This window comes from Cupressus sempervirens, chromosome 1 (genome assembly GCF_028749045.1).
Source record: "Cupressus sempervirens isolate cs-2001-9-10 chromosome 1, ASM2874904v1, whole genome shotgun sequence".
In the NCBI taxonomy this organism is placed as follows: domain Eukaryota; kingdom Viridiplantae; phylum Streptophyta; class Pinopsida; order Cupressales; family Cupressaceae; genus Cupressus; species Cupressus sempervirens.
Window position 1 is genome coordinate 492,300,860 of NC_143118.1, and position 6,682 is coordinate 492,307,541.

General features: G+C 34.9%; 1 pseudogene; it reads right to left on the reverse strand.

Annotated features, from left to right (window-relative positions):
* Positions 1-1,782: 1,782 nt before the first annotated feature.
* On the reverse strand, positions 1,783-2,445 carry LOC149578399 (F-box protein GID2 pseudogene; annotated as a pseudogene).
* Between the last annotated feature and the right edge of the window lie 4,237 nt (positions 2,446-6,682).

Consider the following 6,682-nt stretch of genomic DNA (forward strand, 5'->3'; position numbering starts at 1 on the left):
AGATCCCTGATTTTGTTTTAAAATGTTACAAAGATGAATAGTAGTGTGAATTAAGTTGTTGGTTTGATCAATAAGCCTATGCTCATACTTGTTCATGAATCAATCATTGAAAGAAGTTATGGTGTGCCCGACAAAATCAAGATAATCAACATTGCAATCTTCATATTATTGTGCCAAGAAACAAAACCAACCAAATTCCTGCTGCATCATATTTAGCTTTCCAACTGGCCTCATATACCTCCTGGAAGATATCTTTAAACCTACCAATTTAAGTCACATATAAGAAGAATCTCCGAGAATATGAGGATCCTTAAGCTAGAGAATCATAAAGAATGATAACATGGGAAGTAAGGTGTGTTAGAGAAAAAGGTAAAAATAAGATCATCAATCCTTTTATTGATTTGAAAACATACCTTCCATCATATTTTTTTAAAATTGTGTTTTTAGTACTCAGGTAAAGTAGCCATTTCTTCTCATAAGCTGTTTCCATTGATGCATTAGCAAATGCATGAATAGACTACACAGAAATAATTAATCATAATTGAATATTTGAGATTTTCTCAATTAGAATTAGAACAGGAAATTATATTTTTCATAAAAGAGAGGACTACATACCTCATCAATATTGTACATAGCTAATGCTATTCCTCCATCTCCTTTACAGTCATATACCTCCAACTCTGTAGTTTCACCTCCATTCTTTGGAACTACATCAGTTGACAGAAATCACTGTTGCATGCTACAAAGAATACTAATGAAATAAAAAATAGATGTTTTCCGATCTCTGACAGTGAAACCACAATGATATTCACTAAGCCAAAAGACAACAAGGACGCATCGCGTCTAGTTCCTGCCGATTGAGAATTTGAATGGAGAGTTGTGTACTTAAAGTTCTAGTAGCATATAGATCCAAAGTCTAGCGAACTAGCTAGAAAGTTTTTGAACATTACCAACAAAAATTATAATATATACCAGTAGATCTATGGCAACCTCCCTCAGGACAGGCAAGAATGGGTTTACATAAACAACCATGATACTAAAGATTTATATTAATAAGGCAGGCTTTACAATATACTTCCTATTCTCAATCTGGCCTTTATTGCCTTGTTTGCTAGAGTCTGGTTGTATACAAGAGGAATTAGGCCACAACCCTGACGTAGGTGCAAGAAGAAAGCCTAGTACCCAACTTGAGATGATCCCCATGACACCTTGTAATTGACTCACAACTTTGCATCAACACAACGTTAGCTATAAAGTAAACAAAATCCAGCCCGGTTACTTGATCTTTGTTTACATCTGCTGAACATAGATTTAGCAATTGGGCTTGAAGTAATTATGAACCCTAAATTAAAAGAGAAATCCATGAGTAGTCCATAATGGGTAACAATCTGTTACTTCAGATGACAAGATTCATTCTTGAAACAGAGCACCATAAGCATCATACCCATGTTAAGAAGTTTATCAATAGCTATGACCAATCACGGAACACTCTAAACAAATCAAATCTAGAAATTTTACCTTCTTATCAGCCACCTGGAAGGGTTTCAAGGTTGCACACGAGCGCTCCTTCTGACCAGGTAGTGTAAGACGTATGGGCATCAAACTAGCTATATATTTACATCTAACATGAAAACAATAAGGTTTGTCTAGTTTTGATGTTTACTTACAATTCCATGATCAAATTAGGAATGAAAAGATACAAACTTTGGTCTTCACAGAAATTTAATACACACAAAACTGAAATACCAGAAATATCTATTGTGGGGCTAGATGGATTTATACCTATTTGGGCCTGATTGCATCTTCAAATATGGGATGCTTGGAAGATTGAAACTGGGCCGAGGACACATTTTGCATAGGAGGACTACTCATTTTCTCATAGCAATGGATAGAGAAAAGAGAAAGAGAAAGATGAATCTCATCCTTACCCCAAGATTGAGTCTTTGCACTGTGCTTTTTATTCAGACTAGGCTTTGATAAGAAGGGAGACAAGGCTTGAGAAGGCAATGGACATGGCGAAGAAGAAGAAGAAGCAGATAGATTAAGCATAGGCCAAAGGGAAAGAGAATATAGTTTTCGAAATCCACCAAGAGCCAAAACAACATATCTCAGTTGATGGCTTCCACAACCAGTGTTAGCCCAATGCTTGAGACATATGTTTTCCCACAGCTTGTCATCTTCTGCAGATTTATGCCATATCCTATTAAAACATGAGGCTATTGCCAATGTTCTTGCATCCATGTATTTCATCACTTCGGATAACAAATCCCCATCTAAAAGAAATTGCTCCATTTGATCCCTCGATAAGTTCTCACACTGATCCTGAGATTGCATCTTTTCAGATGTTTTATGAAACAATGGTGCCTCCAAGTCTTCGTTGGGCTTATAACTATGATGATGATAATTGATTTTACACTTATTGGGTCTTCTAATTGCCAATCCCATTGCCCTTCCAGATAGAATAGGACAAATGAATGTGTATCTACAAATAAATAGACCTTGTACCTTAAAAAACAAGTTGGATAGTTTCATAAATAAGCATCGAACAGGGATCTGGGTCTTGAAATTTATGCAGAAACACAGAGATAGACATGGAGACCAAAGAGCACAGCTTTAGAAAAAGGTAAAGTTATGAAATGGAGCAGAGCACTACCAAAAGGAAAATTTTTAATAAAAAAGGAGCAGACGATGAAGAAGATGGGTTCCTAATTTAAATCAGACCTTGAAAGTGATTGATAATCATTTAGAGACTTTACCTTCATAAATATAATGTCTTCCTTTGGAACACTGACAAACATGTTGCCCACAATGTGTTGCACACCTATACCACAAACAGATCATAAACAACCATGAGGATTTTTTTACCCAAAATTTGTGAAGAGACAGAAAATGAGTTCAAACATTGTGTTTAAAGAAAGTACCGACGTAACTACGAGCCTCCAAGATGACTTCAAGGAGATCAAAATTAAAGCATTTGATATTGGGGAAGGAGCGAGAAATAACGGATCTTGCACTTTGAGTGCATTTTACATCATTTAGGGGCTTTAATAGCCTATTACATCATGTAAACACTACCATCCACCCATAACTCTTCCTAGGACACCCTAGGACTTCAAATGACCCCTTACATCATATTGACTCCCTATTTGTGCTAAGTTGAGCTTCACTTACGTCTTATTGAGCTTCACTTTGTTTTGAGAATAGTTTAATATTCTCTACTAAATAGGGCCAACCGCGTGAAGGTGGAAGCTCATTTGGCCCCACCCCCCTCCCCCTAACATCACTCTACATTCCCCGTTAACATCTAACATTCATTCATTCTTTCAACCATTAATAAAATGTAACATTTAATCAATATCACATGATGACATTCATTAACACATTAGATTCATAAACATGCAACATTCATCAATATTTTGCATTAACACATAATTCATGAACATTCATTAGCACATAATTAAATTCATTGAGACATGAAATTCAGTCATTATCAATTAAGGTATGTAGATGCCAATCATTTCTTTTTTTTCTTTCTATTTCTTTTTTATATGCAAGCTCTAAGAGGAGCATCAGTGTCATCATCAATTCCCCCCTCATCAGTTCTTTTCTCTATTCTTAATGATCTCAAATTCCTATGCTGTTGCAAAGGGGGGTCCTCTGTAATAAGAAATAAAAGAGTTAAATTAAAAATAATTTATTATAATTGTTACAAGTATTTAATTATTTAAAATAACATAACCGTGGCGCTCTTTACCTGATCTGACCACATCATTTTGTCTAGACTCAATGTCAACATGCTCATGAACATCGATGCCTCGATCCTCTATAGCTGCTATACAAAATGTTACATTAATCCAAACACCAATTGCAATTACATATAAAAAATTTAATAGCAAATGTATACCTCCACCACTGGGATGCACATCATGCGAACCTTTAGCATTCACAAATTGTGTAGAAGGATTGTCAGGCTGCATTCCAACATCCTATGCATTGTTATCATTGCTTGCTTAAAACAGATATACTCACTTTATGTTGGAACTTAACATCAAATAGACTAATTCGTAAAGTATTCAATTTGAAATAAATTTCATTTAGCTTATTTACCTGTGGCTCAGATGCATCATTATTAGAACCTTCCACACTGATTTCAGCTCATAGCTGTTCAGCCACGGCTCTATAGCCTTGTTCGAAGCCAATTCTCTTATCCTCTTCTATGAGGCATCTCTTGAACTCTGAGCCCTGCATTTTTGCGTGGTATGGTGAATTTTACTTGCATTGTTTCATCAACCAGTGGAGGGTAGTTAAAATATCAAAAGGAAATACAAAAGTTGCAAAAGTTGAGGATCAATAATACTTACAACTCGTGCTTGAAGTTTTGAAAAACACCAGAGCCAAGCTTGTGTGTCCCGTGCTTTTCTAGTCTTGCCTTTGTTGCCTTTGATGTATCAGGCAATCTATGAAAAGTTTGAAATATGTTAGATAATTTAAATATAGAGGTTAATTAGTACATAATTACATTCTCAACAGTATCACATACCTTGGTGGTGTACTCTCTACTGGTGTAATTGTATTTTTCTTGTCAGCTTTATACTTTCCATCCAAAATCAGAGCCTGCCACTCAGCCTCAGGAACATAGGGCAGACACTCGTACCTAGGGTTATCCCATAAATTTCTTTTGTACTGGTCCCTAATATACTTCAAACATAAACCAGCTTTTTCAAGGAGCTTGTTTCTCTCAAATGCACGAGGTCCAAAGAGTTGGGTCATGCTCTCTATAAGATCATCCTTCAGCTTTTTGTCTTGGAGATTCCACCTTTTAAGTAAAAAAAAACATGTTAGACTCATAACTGAAGTGAAGCTACCTTTAATATAGTTCAAGAAATGGATGAAAAAGAAAACTATTCTAGCAATGATATGAAATCAAAATAGTGGTTTGGGGTTTTAGTTAGGATATGATGTTCTACCAGGTACACATGGTGGGCCCAAATATTCGCAAACACTCATCACCAAGTTTTTTCCAAAAAACATTATTCCCTACAAAACAATCATGGGATCATTAGTTGATGAAGAGTGATCAAAAACTAAATTACTATTATATCACTATAGAATAATAAATTTAAAGTACCTGGAACTTTGGCTACTTTTAATGGAATGCCTTCATCGTCACTGATGATCAATATGACATCCTTCACCGTTCCCATGCTAGGAACATAGGAACATCTAGGGAATGATGCTGCAGCTCCTATTGCAAAAAGATTCATAAGTTTACAAGTTTACAAGGTTACAAGGTTACATGAATAAGTCTGCAAGGTTACATCAATAATTCAGAAATGGTTGACTTGCTTTCTTGCTGTTTCTCAAGATGTGATATGCAAATTCTTTAGGTAATTCATATTAAGCAAGCTAGCTAGTTGTTGGTGCTCAAGATCTACCACCCCTTAACCACATAAGTATTCTATTGCTATTCTATCACTAGGGTAAGGATGAGGACATCATACATTAATGAATTTGACTTAAAAAAATTACACAGCTAAATCCTGATAACAATATCACAAGTTGACTTGCTATGGAAATATGTCCTTCTTATGTATTGAAATTGCTATGCTGTGTAAACATCAGTGAAACAAAATCAACAATTAATTTATTTTTTAATCTTATTTTCTACTATGTCTTGCTAACAGTAATTTATCAAGTAGCAGCTTCAAACTTTCAATAAAACTTATGATCTTTCTTGTTCAATGATTCCCAGTCTTAGATTTGGGGGATGATTGCGTGTAGAGAATATGCAAGGAATTAAGAAAGGAGATAGCATAAGGGTATGAGAAAAGCCTACATCTGATTGATAATATTCATAGGTTTGTGTGGAGAAGTTTGTATTCTTTATGCCATTAATTGTCAAATTGTATGGAAGGAGACTCTACATATTCATATCAGTGTGATGAAAATATTCTAGTAATTAAGAATATGTTTTGGAACAAGGATTAGGATCATCATGTCAATATAATATTGCTAATCATTCATATTTAATGAGCCTATAAGTTGATATATAATGTACTCAAAGATGACATCGTAAACACATAACACTTAAACACATAACAAAAGAGAGAAAAAGAGGGATTTGTGTACCAGTAGATGGTGCAATAGTTGATGCCTGTAAGCTGCGTATTGTTGACTCAACAGTCAGAAAGAGATTTGTGGTTGTCCTAGATGGAGGCAACATCATCATAGGATCTGAAGCTGAAGAATAAAATTGTTAGAGAATGCATAAATATAGAACGCGTGCATAAATTCAGTCTTAATTGCATGTATTCTCAATGATTATGATAATTCCTATATATATTCAATGGAAAATACAAGTGGGGAATGGAACATGTGATCTACCTAAACCACCTGCAGCACCCTCATCATGGGAATGGGGCTCAAAATCATGCAAAAAACCCTGTAAAGACAACGCATCCATATTTTAATTAATGTCATAAAATAGCATAACATAAAAATGATTATTGAACTCTTGTTATAATTTAAAATTTCATTAATACTTACTTTTAAGGTTTCAGAGGTGTGCAACAATTTAGATGCCCTATTTTTTATTTCCTAAGTAGTAGGCTTAATGGTTGCCAAACGTATAATTTCTTTGCTAATTTTCTTTAGCAACTTTTTAATCAAACTGATCGGGTCA